Source organism: Elephas maximus, chromosome 1, assembly GCF_024166365.1.
Source record: "Elephas maximus indicus isolate mEleMax1 chromosome 1, mEleMax1 primary haplotype, whole genome shotgun sequence".
NCBI classification, from domain to species: domain Eukaryota; kingdom Metazoa; phylum Chordata; class Mammalia; order Proboscidea; family Elephantidae; genus Elephas; species Elephas maximus.
The window spans coordinates 235,453,742-235,468,283 of record NC_064819.1 but is presented as its reverse complement, the minus strand read 5'-3'; the positions used below and the strand labels follow the sequence as shown (position 1 = coordinate 235,468,283).

The window sequence follows — 14,542 nt, the reverse complement described above, 5'->3', positions numbered from 1 at the left end:
AAGCCAGGATTTTCAAATTAATGTTTATATTTCTAAATATTTAATCTACAATACTTTTAATTGTTCTTGAAAATCTTGATCTGCTTCTTGTGGGCAGCTGATCTCGTCTTGAATATTTGAGAGATTTTCCTTTCATAAGAAAGGAAAGAATGCTATCAATATATTGGTCAAAGTTAACTGAATTTGGAAGGCATGCTGAAATTGGGTAGGCCTCATTTATTTTCCTATGCTATTAAATTACTAGATCAAAAGGTTAGCTCAGTGTAGCCGACTCATATATAGTGTATTTAAACTATACGTGGTTATTCTATGAATGCTGTATTTTACTTCAAATTGATAATTATCGAATATAAGCTGTCTGAATTTTATCTTCAAAATGATCAACATGAAAATTCACCTTCTAAAAAGCTTGCTATAGATTTCTCCTTCTGAAATTAAATTTACCCTATCCAGGTTCCACACAGCAAAACAACTGGAGATTTTACCGTGGTTTTCAGCTACTGTTACTCCTTAGCCCTTGTGCTATACTTTCTTGTGTTTCCCTTACCTTCCAATCTCTTTGACATAATGTTGCAAGCTGAAACTTTCTAAAGTGTAGCTCTGACCCTGTCAACTGCCCTCACTCCCTGTTCCACCCCATCCAAAGCTTTTGATGACTGTGTTTGGAGCAGAGTCTCAAATCTTCAGCTAGGATTTCAAGGGCTTGTCAATGATCCAATGCCACTCACTCCTCCAGTTGTTTTTCCTACTATTGCCTCACTGCCAAGGGCCCTGCGGGGCACCAACAGTTTGCTCTCAGCTACTAATCTAAAGGTTGGTAGTTCAAACTCACCCAGTGGTGTCATGGAAGAAAGGCCCAGTGAACTACATCCATAAAAGATTACAGTCAAGGAAACCCATGGAGAGTCCTACTCTGTAACACGTGGGGTTGCCATGAGTCAGAATTGACTTGATGGCAAAGGTTTGGTTTGGTTTTCCTCACTACCCCTCAAGTTCCAGAGTTGAGTGGACTCGGTCTTGTTCCGTGTCCATGCCTTGAGCCCTCCCACATTTGTGTGCCCTGGTTTCCATACTCCCACCTCCAGATGTGCCAACTTTCCCCATTTTTCCCATCTCAGTTCAAATCACACCACTCTTGTGGTCCCCTGATTGGGAGAAACTTCTGCTTCCCTTCCACTCCCTCAGGGGTAATTTTAACTCTACTTCTCATGATGCCATTTCTTGTCAAAAGTTGTGATTACACATGTGATAGACGATGTCTTCTCATTTAGAATGGAGGCTTATCTTTGATTGTGCACCATCACCCGGCACAGGGCTGCTACAGGGCCACATGGGCTGTGCCCAGGATGCCCTATAAGCTTGAGGTGCAGTGCAGTCAGACACAGACATATAGGGTAAGCTTGAAGCTGGGAAGGATTGCCAGCAAACAGATGAGGTCGGCACAGAAACTGTGCCAAGAAATGCAGCAGGGGCCACCTGTAGAGCGTGAACAGCAAGGTGGCTCAGGGGGTAGAATGCAGGAAACGACAGCAAAAACACATGTTCTAGAGGTGACAGACTCACTCTCAAAAGCAACAAACCTCTATCCCGCGGGTACAACAAGAGCTTCAAGGTCTGGAGGACAGGATGGAGACTGAGCAGAAGGTGAAGAGTGGGAGTGCACGGAAGGCTCACGATGAAGGGCTATTGGCCCAGCAGGGGCAGGTCTCAGAAAATGCCTTGTTAGTTCAAAGGACTAATGGACCACAACTACCACAACAACCACCAGACTGAGCCCAGAACAGCTAGACTGCTGCTCTGGCAGGGGTCACAATAGAGGGTCCTGGACAGAACAGAAGAAAAATATAGAACAAAATTCAGATTCACACACACACACAAAAGACCAGTCTTGCTGGTCTGACAGAGGCTGGAAAAACTCCAAGAGTATGGCCCCTGGACATCTTTTTAACTCAGTTCTGAGATCATTCCTGAGGCTCACCCTTCAGCCAAAGACTAGACAGGTGGAAACTATGCGGCAGTTCTACTCTGTCCTGTAGAGTCATTAAGAGTTGGAATCAACTCAATGGCAATTTTTTTTTTTAATAGGGCCAACAATAACACATGTGAGGAACATGCTTTGTAGTTCAGTCATGTATACAAGACTAATGGGTATCCTAGCCCAAAAACAAAGATGAGAGGGCAGGGACAAGAAAATTGGATGGATGGAAACGAGGAACCTGGGTGGACAAGGGGGAATGTTGACACATCACGGGGTTGGCAACCAATGTCACAAAGCAATTTGTGTATTAACTGTCTAATGAGAAACTAATCTGTTCTGTAAACTTTCACCTAAATCACAAAAAAAGAAAAATGGAAAATACTTCAAAGCACATTCCAGGGAGGCAAGGAGGTCACCTGGAAAGTTGACCTGCAAATGACACGTCTCTTCACGTAGCAACAGACGCCGAAACAAGGGTAAGCAGGGCCAGGCACAGACTCTTTCCTAGACTGATGGGCTTGGGGAATCAGAGAATTAAGCAGGAATAATCAATCTTTGTGGAGTGGACCCTCCTTCTACAGAGGAAGCTCCTCCAATTAGCTGGAAAATCCAACTTATTTCATAGAGAGTAATTTAAAATAAGAGTAGTTTCACAGAGAGTAATTTAAAATAAGAGTGCAAATGGTTAAGTGTTCAACTACTGGCCTGAAGATTGGAGGTTCACACCCACCCAGAGGAGCCTTGGAAGACAGACCTGGTGATCTGCTTCTGAAAGGCCATGCCCTAGAAAATCCTCTAGAGCAGTTCTCTACTCTGCACATATGGAGTCGCCATGAGTTGGAATTGACTCTATGGTGACTAAGAAAAACAAAAAATTTAAAACAAAAGTTGACATAGCACTGGAATTTAAGGAAAAATATGAGAAGTAGTGAAACATACTAGAGGAAGAACATTCACACATACAGACATAAATTGGCAAGAATAGTGAAACTTCAGGCAATATTAAAACTTAGTTAACTGATAAAGACTAATGAATTAAAGTAAACTTAATAAAACAATCACGATATGAAGAAAGCTTTTAAAGCAAAAACAAAGATCTCAGGGAACAGAGGGCAGGACAACTGGAAGAAGTGAAAAGTGAACTGGCAGAGCTGGGGAAAGAAGTAAAAGAAAAAATTAGAGAAATGGAAGACAAAATTGGATGAAGCACATGAAGAACAGCCCTATGGGAAACAAAGAAGAGACAGAGATAATGAAATCAGAAACATGAAGCAAAATCAAATTGAATTTTGAAATGACTAGACATAAAGTGAGAGATACGGAAGACAGGCCAGAGATATAACAACAAAAAAAGCATATCAGGAGTCCCTGAAGGTGTAAAACATGCTGGAACAGAACAAACATGAAACAATTTAGTGCAAGAAGTCATTCTTGAATTAAAAGAAAACTTGGACCTACAAAATGGAAGGTCACACCATGTGTCAGGGAAAACTGCCTCAATGTTCAACTCCAGGTGAGAATGAAAGGACCAAAACCTGGTCTGTAGCCTATCCTCTCTATGTTGGGGGTGTCTCGGGAGAAAGAAGGGAAAAGAGAAAGAAACGGCCCCAGGTCAAATCTCCTCGTAAACATGCTTTTGGATTCTTGATAGTATTACTAGAGGAAAGATAATAAAGGACAATGTCAGTGTTTGCTATGCATATACTGGAGTATAAAGTGGAGATGTTTCATGATTAAAAGTAACACGCTGCACATGTTACCTGGAGACCTCAAATGTTATATCTGGAACACAGTGTAACCTCTTGTGGCAGGAAGGCTTTTGGGAATCACATGTGGATGAAGTGACTCCTGCTTGCCCTGTGCCTTGCAGTTACCTGTACCCTCTGAGTTATTAATAAAGAGGCAAGATTTCTGATCCCCATGAGTCTGATTTGATCATCTTGCACTTTGTATTATCTCACCAAGACATACCCTAAGTTACTGGGTTCTAAATATAAAGAAAAAAGAATTGGGCAGCCAGACAAAAAGATGAAGTCATTTCTAAGGGGAAAAGCTGAGGCTGGTCTCAGAATCCACTACTACTGTCAAGGCCTGAAGACACGAGAGCAATACCTCTGTGAACCAAAGGAAATACACTGCGTGAGGGATTTTTAGATTCAGTCAAGCTGGCCTTCAAATAAGAAGGCTAAAAAACAATTTTAGAAAGTGTAACATTTAGGGAATATTGTATCTCTCCCTTATCAGGAAACTACTAGAGGACAAGCCAGAAATGACAAAAGGCGCAGTGCTGGGGAGTGAATATATTTAACCGTAGAACTAAGACTTAGGATGTGGAGATTAGGGTGACAAAACAAATATTAAATGCGCTGGCAGTGTAGAAATGACCCAACTAACAAAAAGTAAAAGTTGGAAGGAGAAGATAAGACAGGAATAGTGTTAATTTGGTGAACGTTTCACATGCAATGTTGTTGTTAGCTGCTGTTGAGTCAGTCTGCTGCTCATGGCAACCCCACGTGTAACAGAGTGGAACTAAGCTCCGTAGGGTTGTCTCGGCTGTAATTTTAGAGAAGCAGTTCACCACGCCTTTCTTTTGTGGAGTTGCTCCGTGGGTTTGAATTGGCAACCTTTAGGTTAGGTTAGTAAACATGTGCAAATCGCTCCTTTGCAAAAGTAGTCAAAGAACAGCCTTTAAAACTGATATACCAAGTAGTAGAAAAATAAGTGTATTTAGCAGAAGCAGAGAAAAATACCATGTAACTTGATTTTTATTAAAACAAGTTTTAGATCAAGGAGGAAATACAATCCAAAACTACAAAATAAATACGAGACCACATAATAAAAATATTACATATCAGAAGATTCAAAGTGCCACTAAAATGCTCAGAAAAAAGCATTACTTTGTATCAGTTAAAAAGATACGTAAAAAATTAAACTAACTTAAAAAAATAGAAAAGGAGCAACAAAATATGCTAAAGAAAATCAGAAGAAACTTTTAAAAATAAAAGTTGAAATTAATCTATTAGAAAACCGAAATAGCAGAACTACAAGATAAATAGAAAAGATGGTTTTTGAAAGAGAAAACCAATCAAACATATATAAACCAATACTAATCTAATCAAGAAAACCTGGAGAAAATGCAAAGAAGAAATAATAAGGAGGAAGAGAGTAAGAGAAAATGGAGGAAACTAAAAGAAACATAGGGCATTACTTTGTTCAACCCTCTGTAAATAAATTTGAAGTTTAGATCAAATGAAAAAATTTCTAGAAAAATATAATTTTTCAAAACTGACCACAGAGGAAATAGAAAAGCTAAACAAACTGATTTGTACCGGAGAATTGTAGGTTATCAAAGAACTACTCTCCCACAACCAGAAACAAAACAGCACACACACACACACACACAAAACAATCACTAGGCCTAAAAAGGAGAAGTCCACAAAACCAGTGCTTTTTCCAGAGAATAGGGTGAAAAAATGAAACCTCTAAATTTTTCCTCTGGAGGAAGTGTAACATTGATACCAAGTTGCAGAAATTTTACAGAAAATAAATGATAGGTTAATTTTTCTTACAAATATTAAAGCACAAATCTTAAATATTAGAAATGATACCCAGCAACGCATTAAGAGATTGACGCATCATATTTAAAAAATGTAAGGATGATTCATTAACTAATTCTTTTAATAAAATGTATTTATCATATTAAGAATGTAAGTAAAAAATGTATATGCTTATTTCCATAGATGCTGGTGAGGCACTGGACAATATCCAATAACCATTGTTGATTAAAAAAATACAAATAGATAAAATACATCCTTTATAAGTCAAAATATATCTATCTCAGTCCAACAGCCAGCTTCATGCTAATGGAGGCATACCACAAATATTCACAATAAAGTTTAACTATCAGCATTATCATCACTATTATTTAACATTATACTATAGATTTTTTTTTTATATAGGTACTAGCCAACGCTATTACATAAGAGAAAGAAATTAGAGGCAGAAAATTGAAAAGGAGGAAGCAAAATAACCACTTTTTACAGGATACATGTTAAAAAAAAAAAAAAAAAATCTGGAAAACCCGAGAGTCAACTTGAATAAGCAAAAGAATTAGGTAAGGTAGATGGATTGAATCCTGATGTTCAGACTACAATAACTCATATTTACATGAAGCTTCTAATTAGAAGATAAAATAGAAAAAAATCTTGACAAAAAGGAGAAAATATCTGGGAATATGCATAAAGAATGAGAAATGTATGAGCCCTATATGAAGAAATCCTTAAAACACTTCAGAAAGACTCATAAGACATGAACAAATGGAAAGACATACCATGTTCTTGGATTAGAAAATTAACATCATAAAGATGTCTAATTATGTTAATTTTTAAGTTTAAAGAGAGTCCAATAAAAATGCCAGTAGTTTTTTTTTTTTAAATAGATATATTGATTCCAAATTTCATATGTAAAAACACACATGCAACAATAGCTAGGAACACTCTTAAAAAGAACAAAAATTGGTGTGGGGGTTAGGCAGGGAGATAAGAATTCCCAGATACTAAAATATACAGGCATATATAAATGAATGCATACAGGAATTTAACTTATATAAAGTGTCATCTCAAACCAATAGTTATAACATGGACTAGTCCCTAAGTGGTGCCGGGACAACTGGACAGCCATCTGAGAACAAAATGAATTTGGAACCATAATGTACACCTTATGTCAGTGTAAATTCCAAATCAATCAATGACTTAAACATGAAAAATAAGATAATAAAATACCTAAGCAAATTCATTAAAGCCATAACTCAGTTTCCAGAAACAAAGACCAAAAAAATTGATAAATTCACCCCAATTCTAGAAGTTGGATAATAACATCCTCTGTTGGGGAGACTTAAGATGAGAAATAGTCACTCTCAAACCATTTGTGCTTTATTTTTATCTGCGGTATTTTTGAAAGACAGAATTTTTTCATTTTTATGTAATCTAATCTGTCTTTTCCTTTATGATTTCTTCCTTTGATGTTATATGCTATTCTATTTTGGCTTTTTTAAAAATGGTGACACTTTTTTTTCCTTTTTACATCTAATTCTTTAAGTTATCTGTAATTTATTTTAGTGATAGTGTAAAATGAGACTTAGTTATTTTAAATTTTTTCCAGGGAGTTAGCCTGCTGACCTAGCATCTCTTATTAGATGATTTTTATTTTCCCACTGATTTAGAAATACATCTTCATAATATTAAACACTTTTAATATATTCTTGGGTTTTTTTTCTGTTACACTGTTCTATCTACGCTATTGTCAGGACCGTAAATTTTAAATCATTTTTATTTTAATCCCTGGTAAAGCAAATGCACCATTCTTTTCTTATTTTTTTCCTCCACACCTACTTAGTTTTCTCACCCATATATTCTTCTACGTAAATATTTGAATCACTTTTTTTTTTTTAAAGATCCCCAAAGCCTCCCATTGGGCTCATCAACTTGGCAAGGCAAAGCATCTTTACAGTATTGAATTATAACAGTTAGTTCTTTGCTCACAAGAAGCAAAAACTAACTTGAGATAAATTAAGCAAAAAAGAAATTACTGGAAAGGTATGAGGTAGCTTATAGAATCAATGAAGACAGTGGAGAAGGAGTTCTCAGAAAGCAAGGAGAAATTTGGCACTCTCTGGGCATACAGGTGGTGTGTGAACTAGGGGACTGCCTCTTCAGGGCCCACCATCCAGAAGAATCCTTTCCAAACACTTTCAGCCCTTTACACACTCAGTCATAGCTTCAAATCCCCAGGCAGAGTCCAAGTGGCCTAACTTGGTTCACAGGCTCACCTCCTGGCCTGGGAGGGAAGGGGCACCTGGGCAGTCCCACCAAAACTGCTTACAATGGGGATGTTACAGTTCCTAAAAGAAAAACCAAGGACGTGTCACTAGATGCTGGGTAGGCAAAAACAACAACATTCACCACATAAGCTGTTGTAATAGGAAGATGATACCAGTACCGATTCCAGTTGCCAACGAGTCAACGTAACTCATGTGACCCATGTGTGTCAGAGTGGAAGTGTGCTCTATAGGGTTTTCAGTGGCTGACTTTTCAAAAGTAAATCACCAGTCCTTTCTTCCATGGAGCCCCTGGGTGCACCTGAACTTTCAAGCTCACGGTTAGCAGCCGGACATTTAACTGTTATACCACCAGGGCTCCTTTCGGAAGATGATAGGTCCTGCCAACTTCTTATTAAGTTTACTTGAAGGCGTTTCACAGTTTTGGTGGACATTCTGAATGGGTTCTTTAAAAAAAAAAATGGAAATTTCCATCTGGTTGTTGCTAGAATATGGGAGAGATCAGTAAAGACTTTAATTCCTTCGACAGATGAGAAGCCTGTTCCAGAAAGCTGGATGTAGTCTGAAAGATGTAAAATAGCTGTCTACCTGCCCATGATGGAAGCACACATGGGCCCCACAGTGAAGGAGGAAGGCAACACCAGAAAGGAGAAAGCTGGAGTTGCCCAGGGGCTTTGTAAACTTAAAGGAAGAGAAAGATGAGAGCCACGCAAACCCAATTTCCTGCTTCCTAAGGAGGCGTGGATAAAAATACAACACAAACGAACATTACATAAAAGCAGGAAAAACCATGACCCTGAAAGATTTAGAATAAAGTTTGGCAAACTATATTTATAGCTGATAAAACCGTAAAATAATTGGGGGGGGGGGGAAGGATTTAACTGTCAGGAAAAATATAAACAGCGAACAGAACTTTTTATATTTTCTTATTTAAAAAACCCAAACATTTCTACTGTATCAGAAATGTGAAATAGTAAATTGGCATCATAAAAAGAAAAGATCTTCATTGTTGATATTTTAAGTCATTTGAATGGAAGATTATCATCTACAATATTTCAGTATTTTCAAGGTATCATGTAATTTACTTTTGATTTTCCATGAAATTTATTCATTTCAAATTAATATGCTGAATTTTTATATAACTCAACTTTTTAAAAAATAATTTTTATTGTGCTTTAAGTGAAAGTTTACAAATCAAATCAGTCTCCCACACAAAAACTTACATACACCTTGCTACACACTCCCAATTACTCTCCCCCTAATGAGACAGCCTGCTCATTCCCTCCACATTCTCTTTTCATGTCCATTTCGCCAGCTTCTAACCCCCTCTACCCTCTCATCTCCCCTCCAGACAGGAGATGCCAACATAGTCTCAAGTGTCCACCTGATCCAAGAATCTCACTCCTCACCAGCATCCCTCTCCAACCCATTGTCCAGTCTAATCCATGTCTGAAGAGTTGGCTTCAGGAATGGTCCCTGTCCTGGGCCAACAAAAGGTCTGTGGGCCAGGACCACCGGGGTCCTTCTAGTCTCAGTCAGACCATTAAGTCTGGCCTTTTTATGAGAATCTGGGGTCTGCATCCCACTGCTCTCCTGCTCCCTCAGAGGTTCTCTGTTGTGTTCCCTGTCGGGGCAGTCATCGGTTGTAGCTCGGCACCATCTAGTTCTTCTGATATCAGGATGATGTACTCGCTGGTTCATGTGGCCCTTTCTGTCTCCTGGGCTCGTAATCACCTTCTGCCTTTGGTGTTCTTCATTCTCCTTTGATCCAGGTGGGTTGAGAACAATTGATGCATATTAGATGGCTGCTTGCTAGCATTTAAGGCCCCAGATGCCACTCTTCAAAGTGGGATGCAGAATGTTTTCTTAATAGATTTTATTATGCCAATTGACTTAGGTGTCCCCTGAAACCATGGTCCCCAAACCCCTGCCCCTGCTACACTGGCCTTCGAAGCATTCAGTTTATTCAGGAAACTTCTTTGCTTTTGGTTCAGTTCAGTTGTGCTGACCTCCCCTGTATTGTGTGTTGTCTTTCCCTTCACCTGAAGTAGTTCTTATCTACTAATTAGTGACTACCCTTCTGCCACCCTCCCTCCCTCCCCTCTCTCGTAACCACAAAAGAATGTTCTTCTCAGTTTAAATTATTCCTCAAGTTCTTATAATAGTGGTCTTATACAATATTTGGCCTTTTGCAACTGACTAATTTCACTCAGCATAATGCCTTCCAGGTTCCTCCATGTTATGAAATGTTTCACAGATTTCTCATTATCGATGCGCAGTATTCCATTGTGTGAATATACCATAATTTACTTATCCATTCATCCATTGATGGGCACCTTGGTTGCTTCCATCTTTTTGCTAGTGTAAACAGTGCTGCAATAAACATGGGTGTGCATATATCTGTTCGTGTAAAGGCTCTTATTTCTCTAGGATATATTCTGAGGAGTAGGATTGTTGGATCGTATGGTAGTTCTATTTCTAGCTTTTTAAGAAAGCACAAAATCGATTTCCAGAGTGGTTGTACCATTTTACATTCCCACCAGCAGTGTGTAAGTGTTCCAATCTCTCCACAGCCTCTCCAACATTTATTATTTTGTGTTTTTTGGATTAAAGCTAGCCTTGTTGGAGTGAGATGAAATCTGATTGTAGTTTTGATCTGCATTTCTCTAATGGCTAATGATTGTGAACATTTCCTCATGTATCTGTCAGCTACCTGAATGTCTTCTTTAGTGAAGTGTCTATTCATATCTTTTGCCCGTTTTTTAATTGGGTTATTTGTCTTTTTGCAGTTGAGTTTTTGCAGTATCGTGTAGATTTTAGAGATCAGGCACTGATCTGAAATGTCATAGCTAAAAACTTTCTCCCAGTCTGTATGTAGTCTTTTTACTCTTTCGGTGAAGTCTTTGGATGAGCATAGGTGTTTGATTTTTAGGAGCTCCCAGTTATCTAGTTTTTCTTCTGTATTCTTAATAATGTTTTGTATACTGTTTACACCATGTATTAAGGCTCCTAACATTGTCCTTATTTTTTCTTCCATGATGTTTATCGTTTTAGATTTTATATTTAGGTCTTTGATCCATTTTGAGCTCGTTTTTGTGTGTGGAGTGAGGTATGGGTCTTGTTTCATTTTTTTGCAGATGGATATCCAGTTGTGTCAGCCCCATTTGTTCAAAAGATTGTCTTTTCCCCATTTAACTGTCTTGGGGCCTTTGTCAAATATCAACTGCTCATATGTGGATGGATTTATGTCTGGATTCTCAATTCTGTTCCGTTGGTCTATGTATCCGTTGTTGTACCAGTACCAGGCTGTTTTGACTACTGTGGCGGTATAATAGGTTCTAAAATCAAGTAAAATAAGGCCTCCCACTTTGTTCTTCTTTTTCAGTAATGCCTTCTTAATCCGGGGCCTCTTTCCCTTCCATATGAAGTTGGTGATTTCTTTCTCCATCTCATTAAAGAACTTCATTGGGATTTGGATCGGAATTGCATTAAATGTGTAGATCGCTTTTGGTAGAATAGACATTTTTATAAAGCTAGGTCTTCCTGTCCACGAGCAAGGTATGTTCTTCCACTTACGTAAGTCTCTTTTGGTTTCTTGCAGAAGTGTACTATAGTTTTCTTTTACATCTCTGGTAAGATTTATTCGTAAGTATTTTATCTTCTTGGGGGCTACTGTAAATGGCATTGATTTGGTGATTTCCTCTTCGATGTTCTTTTTGTTGGTATAGAGGAATCAGACTGATTTTTGTATGTTTATCTTGTATCCCAATACTCTGCTGAACTCTTCTATTACTGTCAGTAGTTTTCTGGAGGATTCCTTAGGGTTTTCTGTGTATAAGATCATGTCATCTGCAAATAGAGATACTTTTACTTCTTCCTTGCCAATCTGGATGCCCTTTATTTCTTTATCTAGCCTAATTGCTCTGACTAGGACCTCCAACACAATGTTGAATAAGAGTGGTGATAAAGGGCATCCTTGTCTGGTTCCTGATCTCGGTGGGAATGTTTTCAGGTTCTCTCCATTTAGGGTGATGTTGGCTGTTGGCTCCGTATAAAAAAAAAAAAATGCCCTTTATTATGTTGAGGAATTTTCCTTCTATTCCTATTTTGCTGAGAGTTTTCATCATGAATCGGTGCTGAACTTTGTCAAATGCCTTTTCTGCATCAATTGATAAAATCATGTGATTCTTGTCTTTTGTTTTATTTATGTGGTGGATTACATTGTTTTTCTAATGTTGAACCATCCCTGCATACCTGGTATGAATCCCATTTGGTCATGGTGAATTATTTTTTTGATATGTTATTGAATTCTATTGGCTAGAATTTTGTTGAGGATTTTTACATCTATGTTCATGAGGAATATAGGTCTATAATTTCCTTTTCTTGTGGTGTCTTTACCTGGTTTTGGTATCAGGGATATGGTAGCTTCATAGAATGAGTTTGGGAGTATTCCATCCTCTTCTATGCTCTGAAATACCTTTAGTAGCAGAGGTGTTAACTCTTCTCTGAAAGTTTGGTAGAACTCTGCAGTGAAGCCATCCGGACCACGGCTTTTTTTTGTTGGGAGTTTTTTGATTACCTTTTCAATCTCTTCTTTTGTTATGGGTCTATTTAGTTGTTCTACCTCTGTTTGTGTTAGTTTAGGTAGGTAATGTGTTTCTAGGAATTAATCCATTTTTTCTAGGTTTTCAAATTTGTTAGAGTACAATTTTTTATAGTAATTTGATGTGATTCTTTTAATTTCAGTTGGGTCTGTTGTAATATCACCCCTCTCATTTCTCTTTTGGGTTATTTGCTTTCTCTCCTGTTTTTCTTTTGTCAGTTTGGCCAGTGGTTTATCAATTTTGTTGAGTTTTTCAAAAAACCAGCTTTTGGTCTTGTTAATTCTTTCAATTGTTTTTCTGTTTTCTATTTCATTTAGTTCAGCTCTAATTTTCATTATTTGTTTTCTTCTGGTGCCTGTGGGTTTCTTTTGTTGCTCTCTTTCTCTTTGTTCAAGTTGTAGGGATAATCCTTTGATTTTGGCCCTTTCTTCTCTTTGGATGTGTGCATTTATTGATAGAAATTGGCCTCTGAGCACCACTTTTGCTGTGTCCCAAAGGTTCTGATAGGAAGTGTTTTCATTCTCATTGGATTCTATGAATTTCTTTATTCCATCCTTAGTGTCTTCTATAATCCAGTCTTTTTTGAGCAGGGTATTGTTCAGTTTCCAAGTGTTTGATTTCTTTTCCCTGCTTTTCCTGTTATTGATTTCCACTCTTATCAGAGAAGATGCTTTGTAATATTTCAATGTTTTGGATTCTGCTAAGTCTTGCTTTGTGACCTAATATATGGTCTATTCTAGAGAACGTTCCAGGTGAACTAGAAAAGAAAATATACTTGGTTGTTGTTGGGGGAGCGTTCTGCATATGTCTATGAGATCAAGTTGGTTGATTGTGGTATTTAGATCTTCCGTGTCTTTACTGAGCTTCTTTCTGGATGTCCTGTCCTTCACCGAAAATGATGTGTTGAAGTCTCCTACTCTTATCGTGGAGCTGTCTATCTCACTTTTCAATGCTGATAGAGTTTGTTTTATGTATCTTGCAGCCCTGTCATTGGGTGCATAAATATTTAATATGGTTATATCTTCTTGGTGTATTGTCCCTTTAATCATTATATAGTGTCCTTCCTTACACTTTCTGATGGATTTAACTTTAAAGTCTATTTTGTCAGAAATTAATATTGCCACTCCTGCTCTTTTTTGATTGTTGTTTCCTTGATATATTTTTTTCCGTCCCTAGAGCTTTAATTTGTTTGTGTCTCTAAGTCTAAGTTGTGTCTCTTGTAGGCAGCATATAGACGGATCTTGTTTTTTAATCCATTCTGCCACTCTCTGTCTCTTTATTGGTGCATTTAGTCCATTTACATTCAGCGTAATTATGGATAGGTATGAATTTAGTGCTATCATTTTGATGTCTTTTTTTTTGTGTGATGTTGAGAGTTTCTTTTTCCCACTTGATTTTATGTGCTGAGTAGATTTTCCTTATATATTGTCCTTTTGTCATATTTGTTGTTGTTGATTTTGTTTCTGCTGAGTCTCTATTTTTTTCTTGTATTTTATTTTGATGAGTAGGATCATTTGTCTCCTTCGTGGTTACCTTATTATTTACCCCTATTTTTCTAAATTTAAAAGTAACTTTTATTTCTTTGTATCGCCGTATCTTCCTCTCCATATGGAAGGTCTGTGATTACATTTCTTAGTCCCTCTTCATTATTTTAATGCTGTCTTCTTCTATATAATAACATCGCTGTGTGTTACCCTGTTTTGAGCTTTTTTTCTTTAGTTTTTTATAATCTTATTTTGTTTTTTTTGGATTTCCCTGTCTGGGTTGACTTCTGGTTGCTCTGCCCAGTGTTCTAGTCTCGGGTTGATACTTGATATTATTGATTTTCTAACCCAAGAACTCCCTTTAGTATTTTTCTTGTAGTTTTGGTTTGGTTTTTACGAATTCCCTAAACTTGTGTTTATCTGGAAATGTCTTAATTTCACCTTCATATTTAAGGGACAGTTTTGCTGGATATATGATTCTTGGCAGGCAATTTTTTTCCTTCAGTTTTTTAAATATGTCATCCCATTGCCTTCTTGCCTGCATGGTTTCTGCCAAGTAGTCTGAGCTTATTCTCATTGGCTCTCCTTTGTAGGTGACTTTTCTTTTATCCCTCGCTGCTCTTAAAATTCTTTACCTTTG

The 14,542-nt window shown here is 37.6% G+C and overlaps 1 protein-coding gene across 2 annotated transcripts in view; it reads right to left on the bottom strand.

The window, feature by feature from the left end:
* PACRG (parkin coregulated) overlaps positions 1–14,542 on the bottom strand; it is a 601,449-nt gene that overhangs the window by 38,348 nt on the left and 548,559 nt on the right. The gene's annotated exons all lie outside the window — the stretch shown is intronic.